A 16,706-nucleotide genomic window follows, 5' to 3' on the forward strand; every position below is an offset into this window, starting at 1 on the left:
CATCTCTGCAGTGGCTTGCTTTAGCCATGATTTTTGAGGCTGCTGTAGGACACAGAATTATTGCAGAAACAGTAAAAAATATTTCAAGAATGTTTTCTTGGAAATGGAAATGGGAAGGGCTGACTCAGACCTGGAATAACCCAGAGGAACGACTAGCTGTAGAAAGTCCTCTTAGAGACATGATGATGACTCTTTTCACCCTGAAGTTATAATCCATCTCTAGCGTCCCAAATGGAAAGCAACATCCCCTAAATAGGCAGCACTGTCTCAGGAGAAGGTAATACATGGTTGTCCAGGATCTGCTGAAAGCGTGTCATACAAACAAGGGATATTTTCTGCAAATCGGAGTTCCTTTACCCCTTGGAGTCTGTAGTGCAATGGTCCCTGTAGTTTGAAGAACTTCCCCAGGTTGGCTTGGAGAGATATTAGCTGCAGCAGCTTTCTGCGGCAGTTCGGTGGGGGAATTTAGTTCAGTGGGAAAGTTCTCTGTCAGCCCACAGGGTGAAGTCCTGTAGCCCTTGGCTGTAGTCCCTGGCAGGACTTTTTGGAATAGCTGGTGCACGTTGGCTTGAGCAAGGCCTGCCTTCTGGAGAGCTTAGTGCGGGCCTGACTAGGTGGATAGACATGGGAAGCTGTACCTGGAACAGTACATAGGGTATGTACCATGACTGGGTTACAAGAGATAGTGTTTGGTATTTAAGTCTGTTAGTCACAGAAGTTGTTGAAAAAGCATCTTGTATCCTCAGGTCTAAGTATATGGTTGTGTGAGAGCATGATCTCTCATGCTGCGTAAGCTGTGTGTGGTTGAATTTCTTCTTCTGGATTCAAGCCTAATGCCTCACATAAGCCTTTGTAGTTAATAGCTGGATGTCGAACAACTTTAAATTTGGCAATGTTTTTGTTCGTGAGATAGAGTGTTTCATAAATTGCAAGAGAGATGTAGAGGTGTTGCTCCATCTGGACAAATTCCCATTCCTCCATGAAGATTCATGGAAGATACTACAGCTTTGTTGGATTAGCCCATCTGGAGTATTTGGAAGGTCAGAATTGCGTAAGGTCAATGTATGGTTTTAATGCGTGGTTGTGAATTGCGCAGATACAAGTCACTGAGAAAAGTATTTTGTCAAAATAAACTTAATGGTAGATTTTGAAAAACATAAAAATCTGCACATTCTGAGGACATGAGATTTTCACAGAGTTCAAGATCTTGGATTGTTTTCACTGTACTTCTGGAGGTGTCCTAATATAAGGAGGCTGTGTAGTTACCAGGTATTACAGACCTTTGAGGCAAGGTAAGAAGTGAAAGCTGCACAGCTCTTTTTCTGAGGCTGCTTAATACAAGTAAAGCATGAGATGAAATAGCATTTGTGTGTCAGTGAAAGTATTAATGGAAAAGAAACCTTGTAGATACTTCAAGTCAAATTAATAAGCAGTGCATACTTTATTTTTGGAATAACTACCAGCTTGTCCTTATCCTCTGTCTTGCAGAAGTTACTGCTTGTTATAAGATTCAGTGCCTCAGGTCTTCCCCTTGTGAATAGTTTTGCTGCAATTGGAGGGGCTTGTCATGGGGGGGGGGAACAAAGGGAAACGTATACATGAATAATGGCAAGTAGGGGCTGGGTTTGTTTCCTGAGAAATAACTATGCAGCTTCATCAGGTTTTTCTCTCATTATTACATTTATTTGGCAGTTTTCTGCAATGATAGTAAACTGGGTTACCTTGATAAAGTAAATATGCTTTTGTATTAGACTTTAGCTATTGAATGTGCTAGCTGTGTGAGATGGCATGTAAAATACAAAACTTGTAGGCACTTAATGTGTAGTGTGATTTGTACTTGTAACATTTCATGTATACTCCTATGCTTCAGCAAGGGCTGAACTTTGAGATTATGGAAGATGCAGCCATATATTTTACATGCAATTGTATTAAACCTCTAGCCGTTCGCTAGTTGAACATGTGGTTACTTGTACTTACTGCTTTTTGACTTGTTCTCACTGCACTACACAGCAGAGTGTATCGCTTAGATAATATAAACTCACACACTCCACGACTGAAGACTTGTAGCATCATTTCTCCGTTGTATGGCAACAAAATGTTAGTTTCCTACGAAGTCTACTGCTTTTACCTGAAATGTGATCTGTCCTGTACAGGATAGTTGTTTCATAATAAAATACAACGATAGTGTAGGGGAAAAGAAACCACAGGCAAGCAATAAGTAAAAACAGAAAAGTCCTTGATGTGGAAAAAGCCAAAAATTTTTAATATGTGCACTATAGTCTTACATGCTTTTTATAATTCTGCACAAAAATAAATAATAATAATAAAAAAAGACCCTGAATACACTATTGAGGTGTATTATAAGATCTGAACGATGATGTTTTTGTATCCAAATGTTCTAAGTTGACTATAGATGGTACTATTTTTTTGCCCTGGTTATTGCTATGAAAGCCCCTGTGAGTACTGAGGTATGAATGTGTAATTATTTCTTCATAGATGGGAAATTGAAGCAGTGATTGCGTTGAAGTCACACAGTTGATTTGTGATAAAGACAGTTGAACTAGAATATGCATCCCAAGTCCCACAGTCTTATTTTAATGACTTAACTGTGTTGGTATAGTTTTTTTTATAATTTGGCATAGATGTGGAAACTTCCTACAGATCCAGTTGCAGGATTTGGGTGTAAAGTTATGCAGCATTTTCTCTATAAAGACTAATTACTAGCGGATTATTTTTTTCAGTCTAGGAGAAAAAGCTTTTCCTGGATTTTGTCTTGTTATTAAGTTTGAGAGAAAGCAGTTCAGCACTCTAGAATGTAATGACACTTTTACATTATTTAAGGAAATACCACTAAATTTTTTATAATGCTCTAGCATATCAGGAATTTGAGATCCAGCTCAATCAGTAATGCTTCTGAGGGTCACAGCTGTCTTCCAGTGTGAAGAACCAGTTGTGACAGGCTGGTAGGAAGCTTTAAAAAGTACTCTTTGCCTATACATTCTGGTAGTGCAAATCATTGCTTCTGAAAATACATTTATTGGTTCTAGTGCATGTCCAGCTCCGGCTTTCTTCTGTTTTTGCTTCTTTCATTCTTGTTTTCAGGCCTCTTTCCTGCTCCTTCTTTGATGTGCCATCTCCATGTGATCTCTTCAAATGTTTTAACGTGAAAATAGCAGCTCTTAAGTGATTTACTGATTTTGTATAATGCACTGAGATTTAGATTTGGGTGAGAGTATAGAAGTATTCAACGAGTTCCTCATCTGTATGTTGCTTGTGACGTAGTCTAAACCTTGTCATTTGATGCAGAACCTGTGAAGCAATGACATCTGTGCAAGTGTCACCTTCCAGTGATGTTAACCTGTCATTGTTAGCCATGCCAGCAAAACCTCAGACCCTGAGAAAGATAGAGTCACGTGGTACAGCCAGAACGTGGTAGGAGGGATGTGCTGTGCTAAGGTGGTAATGGCAGCTTTTGCCCTCTCTGCCAGTAACCAAATACACCAGTATTTGGTGCTTTGTATTTTGTTCTGTGTGCTAGGTAGTAGTTCCAAATTCTACAGTGTCTTCTAGCTATATTTAGTACAGTGCCAGTCCGGGGAGAGGTATATTTCTGAACTATCCTGGCTCAATTATTTATTGATTGATTTATTTAAAGTGTTTTGTATTTGTTTTTTACTATATGACTGGTGAGGAGAAAGGAGAAGAGTGAAGTTTGGCTATAAATTCTTGGAGAAGTTTTGGCCGTTTAAGCCAGTGGCAGAACTGCTACTGATTTGAATAGGAGCCTCGGTGACTGTTTTAACAGGTTTTATAACTTTAAAACATTCAGGCTGGGTTCTTGATGACCAGCTGAACATGTTGTGGCACAAGTACCATGGAAATAGAATAACAGTCCTGCCAAAAATAAGATTGCCTTTCATTTTCTTTATTAATTGTCACCATACTTATTACTTTAGTCTATGCAAGAAAAGTAATATTTATTCTGCTGTTAACACAGAAGCTTTAAATAAGAACTTAATCTATATATTGAAAGGACAAAAGTGCTAACAAGCTAATTTCATTTGCAGTATTCAGAAATATTAATAAACTGCCTTGCTAAGCAGATTCTTCCAATGATGTATTAATGTTTTTTCTCTCAATACTGCTGAAGGGAGGTGACTGGCAGAAAATGGCTATAGGGAAAATGATGTGGCTTTCTCCATATTTATTTAAAGTAAAGTGATGCTGCAAGCCAGTGTACATTCTTTCAGATTCACAGACTTTTCAGATGCCTTGAGAGCAGATCATGCCTTCAGCTGTGAGTGCAAGGTATCAATTGTGCTTAAAATGACAAAGTAGCTATGGATAATAAATATCAATACATATTAAATTTTTAATATTTCTTGATACTTAAAACAAGTATTATTGGAACACACAGCATCTGTAGGAAATGGCATTTACAAATTGATAACATGTAACACAAATGTTAGTTTCGATATGCATGTAGAAGTGCAAATGTTGTGGTATAATCACTTGTTGCGTGACTACTTGGCTATTTGGAAAAAAAAAAACCATGTAGTATGTGAAGGCACACCTGTGTGTCTTCCAGAGGCAGCCTATGAGGGCATTCTAATTGCTCCACCTGCGTTCTTTCTGTTAGAGGTTAATGAGCTGCTGAGGATCCTGGGGTGGGACAGCCATGTGTCTTCTATTCTCTTTTGATTTTGCTGTTTCCCAATGTAAAAGTAGATGTGGTATAAGGAATGTGGTGTGCAAAGGTGATGGCAGGCTGTGCCCTCGCTGTGAGTAGCAAAATAACGTGGTTTTGTTTTGTGTGAATTCTCTAGTGTTTGGTAGCTATAGTTAGTACAGCGATTATACTGTGGGTAGAAGACTCAAGCATCCTAATTTGTTAGTGTTTTGAACTGATTTTTTTTAGTGTAGCAGCTGTAAGCTCTGTGAGAAGTGTTGGCCCCGTAAGCCAGTGGCAAAACTGCTACTAATTTTAATGAGGCCTTGATTATACCCTTAAATAATATTTTAGTGTCTGTTAGTTTGCTTTGTACAGCATTTATTTTTGTCAAGGACTGATTTTCAAAAGTTACCGAGCATGTACTGTTTTGATGTTTGTTGTTACATCGTTAAATTCTTAGTACCTCTAAAAATTAGGTTATCAAAATTTTTCTTACAGTGAGTTGAGAGTCCAGAAGAATAGAAATAGGAATTTTAGAATAGTCAAGACACTGCAAATACAATTGATGTGAATAAGTTCAGTGTGTCTGAAGATGAACTGTTCTGTACCTATAGGCACCTATTCTATTCTAATGGTAATTATTCAAGGGCACAATATCAGGTGGGAAACAAGGCATTTAGAGGTTTTTAAGAAGTCTAGCTGGAGCAGAGGTTAAAAAGACCAGGGATGTTAAAATGATTGCCTGGACTTTAAATTTGCAGAAGTTGATGAATAATGGGAAAGTAGAAGGAAGAATATAAGATTTGGGAAAACTGTTTCAAAATAAAATTGAGAAGAGAGTTGTGGAAAACATACATATCGAGTAGATGAGGAGGAAGTAGAAGGAATATAGAAAAATTAGTTTGTCAGCTGTTAAGAGTTGACACCGCAAATGGCTTCTTTTTATCTGCTAATCTTTATTTTATAGCTAGCAAACTCTGGGGCATCTGCTGAGATGGGGAAGAAAAAGACACAGAGGAGAGGTGGTGATTAATGAAAAAAAAAATCAGCTGTTCTGTTCTCCCAGCTCTATGCCTCTCTTCTACTCTACCACAAAAAGACTGTTAGAAGAAATTCAGGGATTAGTCACATTAGGCACAAGGTAATCTCTATCCTCTCTAAGCCCTCATTTTAACATCCTGATCTTGGTCAAATATGTTTTTGGTGACTGACTCTCTGTGGCAGGATCTCAGCAAATTTCACACCGGTCTTCAGTACTTACTCATGGCCCTTAATAAGGGAGTAATGTACAATTGTCTGTTAATGATAGGTTTTGTTACAAATTAAACTTTTAACAGGCAGAAATCAGAACCAGAAGCTACAAGGCTGTTTTGGACTGTCGGATGTGCAGCTGTGTTACACTTGTGTGTATTTTTAATGTACAGAAAAGTTAGTTTGAATTTTTTTCATTTAGTGTTTGACATGAGCTAAGAGCGTGCAAACAGCCACCTTATGTGGCGTAGCTAAAGGCCTAATAACTAGATTATGCATCTGAATCTTCTTTGTCAAGAGACGCATATCGTTTATACCTATAATAGTTTCAAATTAAGAGTGTTAGCAGATGAAGATGACTAGGGTGGTAGTAAGACTTGAATGAAGTTTTTAGCTAACCCATCCTGTGAGTTGCTTACAGGGATACATAATATTCCCTAGACACTGTATGGATCAATTTTCTGGGGTAAATACTGCATACATACATACATATAATACAGATATTCTTTGTGAAAGTCAGAAGGTAAGCTGTGGTGCTTTCAGTTGAAAGCCACGTACTGTTCTAGATGTGGAATAGTGAATGGTTCAGAAAAAAGGATTTCTTTCATTTACTTGCTCTAGTACAGTAAAATCCAAATGTAAGTTCACAGCTTTTAAAATTTACTCTCAGATCTCTAAATACTTAATAAGTGGAGGGGAGAAAATAGCAAAACAGAATAATACTCATCCTGGTTTTAAGGAGTTTAATATGTTGTGGGCAAGATGTTTCTAAAAGCTGTGTATTAGCAATACACACATTATTTGTAGCCTTAGTTTAAGAGGGCCTTAGGATGATACTATTCATTGAAGAAGGTAAGCAGGAAGTTACTATTGGAAAAGGGTGTGAGAATTTTAGAGTTTCTGTCTGTTTTCTCATGCTTTCATTTGAATTTGATTGAGATCCTACAGCGTAGCTATTTTATTGTGACTCTATATACTTTGAGAATAGTCAAGGGGGAAAAAAGTATGTATAAAGGAAGCAATTCTCTACTCACATTAATGATTCTTTTTTTCCTTATAGTTTGCAGTTGCCCAGGACAATGCATCTGACTTCCAAAATGCTGAAGTTGAACACCAGAGAAATCGTAAAACACTTACATAGCACTATAACTTTATGCAGCATTTTCTAAATATAGGCTAAGTCCTTGTCATAAAGAGTTTGTATAGGTAAAATAAAACAAGACTTGACATGACACAGAACAGCTTGAGAGAGGCATGAGAGCTATTGGTGAGGAACTGTGAGGAACTGAACAACTGTTTCAAGTCAAGGATTTGAGGAAGGCTTGAAAGGACAGTGAAGATGGCCCACTCCCCCAGTTAAAAAAAAAAAAAATACAGGAGTTTGAACTCCTTCTGTCGCCCAAGTTTTTGTTACTAGTTTTCAGAAACCACTCTTTCTTTCGAATTTAGATAGTAAAAACAGTAACTATATGAAATCTATAGAGATTTTTTTTTTAGTAATAACTAATGAAGGAATTGAAAGCTGTTTACAAATGTACGCTTATGGGTCTACATCCTCAGCTAGTGTTACAGTACTGCTTCCTTCAATGGAGCCAAATGCACCTACTGCTTGTAGCTCCTGTTTGGCCTTGTATTTATTAAGCTGAGCAGTGACTGCTGACGGCTGAGTGAAAGAAGGATGGAGTAGGCAGGCAATGCAATAGCTTTTGAACTACAGTGCCTGTAGCACCTCTTCCTTGGAATACTGGTGGTTCTTCTCTCTTCCTCTTGAAACTGGTTTTCTGTCCTGGAAGTTGAAAATGAAGCTTGCAACCCTTTGGTAAATTGTGTTGCTCAGAGGGCAGATGAAAACACAATACAGTGAAAATAGCTTATCCTGATTTCCTATGGAAACCATACTTGCTATCCTACTGTCCTGGTGTATTGTTTGTACATTAATCTGCACCAGATATTTTTGAACTTGTTGGTTGCTTTCAGCAATATTTGAGAAAAGAATGGAAGTCTTAAAACTTTAATTAAAGTTTTAATAAGTTTTGAGAAATTGAAGGGGAGAGAGAGAGACTTACGTAAGTTCTCTGGCTGAGAGAAAAGCTGCCTGGTGAGCTCGTTCTATGATCAAAGAGTCAACCTAGGAGAGGAGTCTTGCATGTGTCTTGGGTGCTGGGAGCTTCCTAGACATTAAAATGAACTAACCACAACATGCAAATCTGTAGGTAACTAGGCCTTCTTAGATCTGGCGCTCATAATGATATGTGAGAAAAAAGCCTGAGTGGTTTTCTTCAGTGGTTTTTTTTTTTTTGTGTGTGTATTTCGTGGTTTTGGTTTGGTGGTTTTTTTTTTTTTTTTTTTTTTTTTTTTTTTTGAATGGTCTTCCTCCCTCCCCCTGGGTTATTTTTATACCTCCTGTTCCAAAAGCGTAGGGTGGAGCACTCATTCAGGGCATTGGACTGATGCCTGCCTCATGAGAATTGATTTGTTTAAGCCTGTATGCTGTATCTATTTACACCACCTGCAGATTTGGCTTTCTTTTTGTTTTTAGTACTTACCTACGTGAAGTCCTCAAGGAAGCATGTTGCAGGTATGGAGCTTTTGTTAAACTTGGCTTTTGACTGAAAAAGTAACAGGTATTGTGTTTTTAAGTTAGTCTGTTTTCATTGACATCCAGCAAACCTACTGGCAGAAGCAAAGAAGGCCAGACTTGACTTCTTTGTAATGTGTTGTCAGAAAAGGATGGGGAAAGCCCAAACAAACCCTGCTGTCAAGAAGGTGCAGATTAATTGGTTTTGCTTTGAACTAATGCACCTAAGTGCTTGGAAGAACAGAAGCCATGCCAACATAGTGAACTGTGTATTGGGCTGGCCATAGTGTAAGTAACTGAAGGAAAAGATCCTAGTGACAGATACTCAGCTGAAGATGGGAAACTAGTAAACTAAGCTCTGTTGCCATTCAACATCTCTGTGGTACCTCTGGTTTAAGGATATATGTTAAAAGTAGAGAAGTAGGAGAAAACTTCAGATAGAGGCATCTGTTTTTCTCTGCAATAGCAAAACACTTACCAATTAGTAGTGAATACCAAATCCGAATATTTGTATTCAAATAGTGTGCAGTCCTACCAAAGTGTTTTAAGTGGTTTGTTGCTCTAGTAGAAAATGAGCTTAGAAATAAAGCAAGGGAGTCTTTGTGTCAAGAGAAGCTTAACAGACATATGGAACAGTAAGTTTCAGTACTTCAGTCTTTATGCTAAGATTTAGAAAGCATATTATGTTTCTGAACTGCAGCTGATCACAATTCATGGTGGAGAACATACAGAATAAATATTGAAGAGTGACTGAAAAATAATGATATGGTGTGAGTGTTTGGCACAGTAACAACAGCAAAAACCTCCTCATGCGGTTATTTATTTTGGAAAACAGCTTGGGCAGGGCACTGTAGTGATTATTCAAGAGCATGTTTGTGTATAAAATGAGCTTGGTTTGCTCTGTCAGACAGGTGTGCATTGCCATGTTCCTGTAAAACCGTTTGCTGAGCTTGTGTGCAGAAAATGCACCTGTTTAGTGGAAAGAAAATTTCAGCTGAGATGAACTGCGAGATAAACAAAGTGACTCAAGGGTGAACCATCCTTTTAAAGCTGGGATTCTTGCTTTGGCACTGTGATAGTTTTGCCTTTGTTCATGATAGTTGTGCTTCAGTCAGTGCTGGTTGCACTTCAGTTGTGCTCTTGTTACTGCGTACGTGTATTAGAAAGACCTTTTGTAATTTATCAATTATGAATGATTGTTATTCAGGAAAGTTGTTTCATGGGCTACTTTATTATCTTGAATACTGCAGACCTATCATACTTAGGGGTTTACCAGAGGGATTTAATGACTCTATGACAATAGAAACAATTACAGGGGTGGTGGAAAGAATCCTTGAATGTATTATTTTTATTTCCCTGGAGTTAATCTTCACATATCAAAGTAAATTAACCAGAGTATGCTGCTTAGATGTCTTCTGAATTCCCAAGTCAAAAGCTATTATGAACAAAATGTGATTCTCTTTATTCCCTGTCCTACAATCCTTACTCAAAGTATGCTCCTAGTGAAGTCAATATAACTGAACAAAGTAATATTCTACATACATTTGTGGTATTAAGGGAAAGATGCCAGTCACTGTGACATGTATAGGTGAAATTATTTCAGGATATATTTTGCCATGAGTTGTTTTTTTTCTCTGTTAACTAGATTTTTGCCATTAGTTAATCAATGCATGAAAAATGAACAGGTGTTTTTTCTGTAATGAATGCTAGGTCATAGCCTGTCATATCATTCTGGGAAGACTTTTATAAAGGGTGCAATGTTTTGTCATGAATCTAGTTTTCAAAATCAATTGAAGACCCATGGAGATATGTACTGTGCTAGAATGCAGTGTTTGCATGCCTCACTTTGTCCATTTAATGCCCTGAGGGTTTTCCTACTGAGTGGCATTTACGGGAGAGGTCAGATTTGATGGAAATAGAAATCATATCCTGGCTGGAGATGAAACAATGTATTTCGTATTTGTTTATTTGTCTAGCAGTAGATATATACAGAGATGAATTTCAGTGTAATCCTCAAACTGTTTACTATGTTGTGCTAATCTCTACAGCTTCATCTGATTACAAAAGAAAAAAAAAGCCACCGGTAGGCTTTAAAAGTTTCTGCCATCTGTCCTGGTGCTTACCCTTCGTTCACCGTAAGGATGTATTGTGAGCAGCTTGACAGGCTCCCTGTGTATTGCAGCCTTTTATGCTGTTTTTACCTTCTGTCTCTCTTTTGGGCTCTGTCTGTTCAAATGGAGCAGCATGTGGGTCTTCTGTTTCACCGGAACAATGCAGATCCTCAGATCCTTTGCTTTGGTTGCTCAGCCTAGCAGCTTTGGATATGGGACCTTCTTTTTATACTGTACCTGAAAGAACAGCTTGCGCAGCGAAGTTTTCACAAGGAACAGGTCTCCTAGGTCTATTCCAGCAAGAGGAACTGTGTACTTTCCAGCTCGTTCATCCTTGGGATCTTAGTGCTCATGGGCTGGTTTTACCCTGCACGCCTTGTTAGCTGACTGCATCTCCAAATCCCTACCATGTAAATGACCATACCCTTTAGCTAGCTTTCTGGATTGTGCTCGTCCTTTATCCGTGTCTGGCACTTCACTGTTTCTATGTGTTGGGGAGATCTTGCTAGATTTGAAACCACAGGAGGAGGGGGATGGCGTATACTTCTAGCAAGACAATAGCTTTCTGGTAGCTCCTGGACTACTTTATGGTGTGCATGAGTTAGTGTAGTTGAAAGGAATATGATTACTCGTGATTGATGTGGAGGAACAGGCTGTTGTCTTTTGAAGAGCTGAGTAAGGTGCACAATTCACAACAACATTTTCCATGCTGAAGTACCTCATTCATCTAAATCACGTTTTGTCAATGTCCTGAATGTAATAAACAATATGTCATTAAAGCTACTCATGACCTCCATGGGCTTTTGAGAAAATACTATCATTACTGTAAAGCTGGGTTAATCTCTCCCTAAATCCATAAGTAATTCAGGCTGTTACTGTGGCTTCAGCGCTCTTCCCTAGAAAGCACAGACCAGGCGAGTGATGAAGATCAAGAAAATAATCTACAGATAAAAAATCCAAGAACGAATCCCTGTATTTTTAAATAGTCAATGAATAATTTATTAAAATATTTTAAATATTTAAAGTGTATTTAAAACACCATTTCAGCAACTCTCGCTTCTTTGGATTTTTCTTTCTAATTTTTTTGGTTCATGATAGAGGTTTCAAGTATGCTGTTATTTCCCCCCCTTAGGCTGTATTGAAATGAAGTATTAGTTCAAGACGTGAAATTGGTGGTGTCACTGCTTGGGTACAGTAAGGCATAGATACCTAAAAGATTTTAAATTTCATGGTGGAAATCCCTTAAAATAAAGTTGTGGATTTGAGAGAGAAGGCTGTACTTAATTTGAATTATTCACACAAGTTGATGGAAGGCATGAGTGCTCTCAGAAAATGTAATTACCAAGTTTTAAAGATTTTTGGTTTAAAGAATTTTTGCCTCCCCAATGTATACATTCTCTAGATCAGTTGTGATGTGAAAAATACAGTCCAAAATAATATTGGTGAGTTGTTTTTTGTGCTTAAAATATATTATCTGTATTTATTGATTGTCATGGGCTGTGACAAATGAAATTAGGTGTAGCCAGTTTTAAAAAAATGTTTTCTAACATGCTCTTTGTGCAATGGGTATGTAAACTTGAAGCTTCATGCTGAAGTGTGTGGTGAAGGTCTGTATGTTTTGGAGGGAATGCAGGACAAGTTTGTGGAAGTGAAATGCAATGAGTGTTACCAAGTATGCAGAAATTCTGACATGAAAATCGTAGGACACGGGAAGAATATTTTTGGGGGGCGGTATCTTATGTTCTTCCTGGACAGAAGATTTTGCCCATGCCTGAGGCAGCTGTGTGGGCTCGCTGCATCTTAGGAATGGCCGTGCCAGATCAAAGTTCTGCATTTGCAAAGCATCCCCAAATTAAAAGTGTTTACAATTGTGGAAATTAAGAACTGAAAGTCTTCGTGAGAGCTAGTTATGTCCGCAGTGCCCAAGATAATGCAAATTGCATGTGCTGACAATCTTACGCTGTGAGCTAAGGGAATCCTGCTGATCTTCCTTTTTTTTTTTTTTTTTTTTTTTTTTTGAACTTTGATAATCCACTGTCCCACGTGGCCAAACAAGGGAGATCTTGTTTTCTATGTATCAAATGATGGCAACAATTTCTTGGCAGCTGAATTAATTTCAGATTCTGTAACATGACTTCAGATTAACCTTAGATTTCTCATAGCTAGTGGTATTTTAGCCTCTCAACTCTATTCATAGGAAGAAAAAATCCTCTCTTTGAGGTATTTGTTTTAAATCTGATCTCCCCTACTTTCTTACATAGCATGTGTCCATCATAGTTTGACCCCTTAAAAGATAATGTTGTAAAAAGCACTGTGGCCATGACTAGCATCACTTCTTTTCAAAAATCAGTCCTTAAACTTTCAGATTGTAGATGAACAAAAAGGTTGTTAGTGTATACATAATAAGAGGAATTAAATTTCAAAGAGTGATCTGTGCTGCATAATAAGATGAACTCACTTGTACAGGGTTCATTTTAATAAGCTAAATGAAACATTGCATGAATAGGAAGCATTAGGTCACCCTTAAACTACATTAGAAAAACAGTGACTTACTGAAGTAGTGGGTAACCAATCCCCATTTCATATAGGGGGTGAGGCTACAATATGTCTCTGCATGGGGGAATACTGAGCAGAAATCAAGGTGTTTTTCCTGCTGTATATTTTGCTAGTGAGACTGATTGCTGGAATGAGTCAGTGTGGTGTCTTACGTTGAAAAATATGATGTCAGCTTGTGGAGGGTTTAAAGAAAATGAGGGAAGCTTATTCAAGAATCAGAAAATGTTTTACCCTGAGGGGTTAAAAAAGGTCTGCTTGTTTGAGTTAACAGGAAAAAAAAAAAAAACAATCCTTGATAAATGGAAATATGGAAATGCAAGTGCAGGTAAGAGGAAGCTTCTTGAAATAGGGTAGTGTTTAGTTATAGTTTAGTAGTTGGAAGTACAAGAAGAGCTTCTATAAAATCTGGAATCTGAATATGAAGGAACTAATTTGTGTAGACTGTTATATAGGAGGTCTGAAGCGATGTTCATCTTGGTTACTCCGTCCCTAAAATCTGAGAATAATAGAGTTATTCCTGGGATGCACACATAGTAGATTTTATTTTAAGACTCTGTGATGGATGGATTAAAAAAGTGATTATTTTCAGAGTCTGTAGTCCAGGTGTCTTCTGTTTAACACTGAAATATTTTTTATATGGAAGCATTTTTCACTGCTCATGCTGATTACTCTGTCCATTAATTTTTTTTTTTTTTGCAGCTTACAGTAGGAAAATGATCTAGCCTCTTCCATCTTCACGTTCTTGCACATTAAGACAGACTTAATAAGGAAGTTGATGGAGGGAGGTTAATTAATTTAATTGGTTTCCATGGGACTTAAAAAAATAAATATGGATACAGTTCATTTTCTCATAGAAGACTGTTTTCTGTAAGCCTATATATTGAATTAAATTTGGCTTAAAATCTGTTTGGAGGAACTTATTTTGATATGGCCCAAGGGGTAGGATGGCTCAAGTTTTTGGGGTAAAAAGAGGGATCCAGGACCTGAAAAGTGCTTCCCTCCATCCTTGGCAGCAAATGTCATCCCCCAGGCCACTGCAGACGTGGCGTCTCTGTTGTATGCCAGACTGTTCAAGAGGAGGTGTTCAGCTGCTAGGTCTGGGATCACTGCTTGAGCAGCTGTTCTGCGTCTCCTCCAGGTGATGGGCCAGATGGAAGTGTCCCGTGTGCCCAGTATGGCCCACAGGCTGTCCTCTGGATGGTCTGCATGGCTAGCCAGTGTTCATAGCTCTCATAGTAGGCTTCTCCTGCTAGTGTAAGTGAGTTTTCTAAAAGCTTGCAATTCTGTTGTGTAAGAGTACTTAATGTCTTGCTTTCTTGAGAATACTGAATGAAAAAGATCAGGCATTTTTCTAACTCGGAAATTGAGTGATTATGGATTTTGCTAACCAGAAACTTACGTGTCTTCCCCCCGCCCCCCAGCTACAACTGCAGCTGCTTTCCTTGTTATCTGCTGGCCTTTTGCCTCTTACATCTATGGACGCATGCAGTTACAGTCACTCCCTATCCTACATTAGCTGTCTGTGCCAGGAGGAGCCCTCAGAGACCATGGCTTAACTCTGCTTAGGCTTTGCTGTACAAGCCTGTTGTTAGACAAAGCTTCACATTGAATTCACATTTTCATTATGAAAACGTGCATCTAATTTGTTCTTTCAGCTAACTGAAATGAAAGATGGGTGGCATCTGTTTAATAAAGTCTATCATCATCTGGAGGTTAAAGGGGGAAATATTTGTACTTCCCTTTATCTTAGTGTGTTGGCTTACTATTTCTATAGGGGTTTAGTGCTGACCTGGAGTTTTATAAGACACTTTATGCAGTCAGTACATGGCTTGAAACTGTTATGAACACGTTTCCATACTGACATTTTCTTGGACTCTAGTGGATATCTAAATACCTTACCTGTAAATTTGAACCCACAGAAAGTGAAAGTGAGCTTTACTAGCCTTTTGTCTGAGCTGTCCAGTACAAAGACCCTAATTTAACCAGGTTTCTCTCATTTCCACCATGATTCTCTGTATTTTTAGGACTTTAGTGTATGGTATTTTTTCTTTCTTTCTTTCTCTCTTGGAAACGGTACTTCTCCAAAGAAGTCTTTATGCCAAGAGTTACATTCAAACACATCGACATTTCAAGAGGAAAACAAACTGAAGAAGTTTGTAGATAGTTGAGGCGTACCATATGTTGTCCACCACTTTGTCGCAGCTGGATTCTTCAGAAGATTGTTGTGGTAGCATTTCATGGGGTGAAGTGTATGGAGGGCATATGGTATGTTTCTTGGCTGACTATGAACTTCCAACTTTCTTGTGTATAGCATAGGCATGGTGCTTTTTCAATATAGGTTTTGTGTGTGCGTATGTGTATGAGAGAGTTGATTTTATGCTACAGTATCGTAAAGTAGTGTCATAAGGTATAATTAGGCAAGCTATAATTAAACTACTACTGAGTTATATAGTTTAGGATGATACATTATTTCCTTTTGGATTGAGGCCATTTCTTTCATGTGGTTTCCATGTCTGTGATTTCTTGTTCTTCAAAATATGATTAAAGACTCAGTAGACATACACAGCTAATGACATAGTGGGAAGTTCAATATTTTAATGACTTTGAGGTGTAAAGCCCCCCCCCCCTTATTTCTTTATTAAAAAAGTTATTTAATACTTAATCTATGCTAATGAAATATGACAAAAATGAAACCACAAAATACAGCATCTGTGGCGAAGCTGAACCTTAGATATCTAGGATATTGCAAGTAAAGGGTGTGTTCAAAGGCTGTCCTTTGTGCATCAGCTAAAACTACTGGGATGCCATGTCACAGTAATAGACTATAGTGGGAGCACTGGTTGCTGACCAAGAGGCTGCAGTCATAAGCATTTTGGTGACTGAAGGATTTGGATGGGGGTGCCCTGTTCTAAGGACTGTCTTTATTTCTGCACAGTCAGCTGTGGTAGACAAATTCCTGGACTGGTTTGGATCAACTGCCTCAATACCATGTTCCAGTTTTGGTTATAGCAGAAGATAAGAGGGATCCTCAGGACAGTGGTGGCGCCTGCATCAGAAATGGAAATATGCCACCATGGAAAAATGTGGACGATGAGTGATATAGGTAGAGAGGGACAGCGGTAAGGGCCTGTGAGGAGGGAATGGAGAAATCTGGTGTCAAGGAAAGAGTGATGTTTTATGTGTACATGCGCAGGTTGTGTGCCAGGAGCTCGACGGTGTGTTAGAGGATGACAATAGGACTGCTGACCTTGAGTGATGTGCCTTTTGCCATATGACAGCTGGACAGCTGTAAGTCTTTGGAATGAACCTGTTCAGCTGGGGACCAGGAGAGGCTTTCAGAGAAAAGGCAACAGCACCAGTGTCAGATGGACAGTCTGACAGTGAATGTTGCTTTGCTGCTTTTTTTTCTGAAAAAATTTCCGAGCAAACATAATGTACACTGCGTTTGTGCATATATGCTGTGTAAAACGTACATATTTACATAAGCTTCCATCCTTTTGCATACATGATTTCTATGGTAAAGGTGTTTGCAATTGCC

The 16,706-nt window shown here is 38.3% G+C and overlaps 1 protein-coding gene across 5 annotated transcripts in view; it reads left to right on the forward strand.

The window, feature by feature from the left end:
* Nucleotides 1-5,686: 5,686 nt before the first annotated feature.
* The window catches only part of CCSER1 (coiled-coil serine rich protein 1), a 719,834-nt gene continuing 708,814 nt past the window's right edge, over nucleotides 5,687-16,706 (forward strand). For all 5 annotated transcript variants that reach the window (XR_007766366.1, XM_050895848.1, XM_050895851.1 and 2 more), the window contains exons 1-3: nucleotides 5,687-5,813; nucleotides 6,984-7,047; nucleotides 8,463-8,501. The gene's annotated coding sequence lies outside the window, so the exon portion shown is untranslated. The remainder of the gene's footprint in view (nucleotides 5,814-6,983; nucleotides 7,048-8,462; nucleotides 8,502-16,706) is intronic.

The sequence above is a fragment of the Gymnogyps californianus genome, chromosome 4 (assembly GCF_018139145.2).
Source record: "Gymnogyps californianus isolate 813 chromosome 4, ASM1813914v2, whole genome shotgun sequence".
NCBI lineage: Eukaryota > Metazoa > Chordata > Aves > Accipitriformes > Cathartidae > Gymnogyps > Gymnogyps californianus.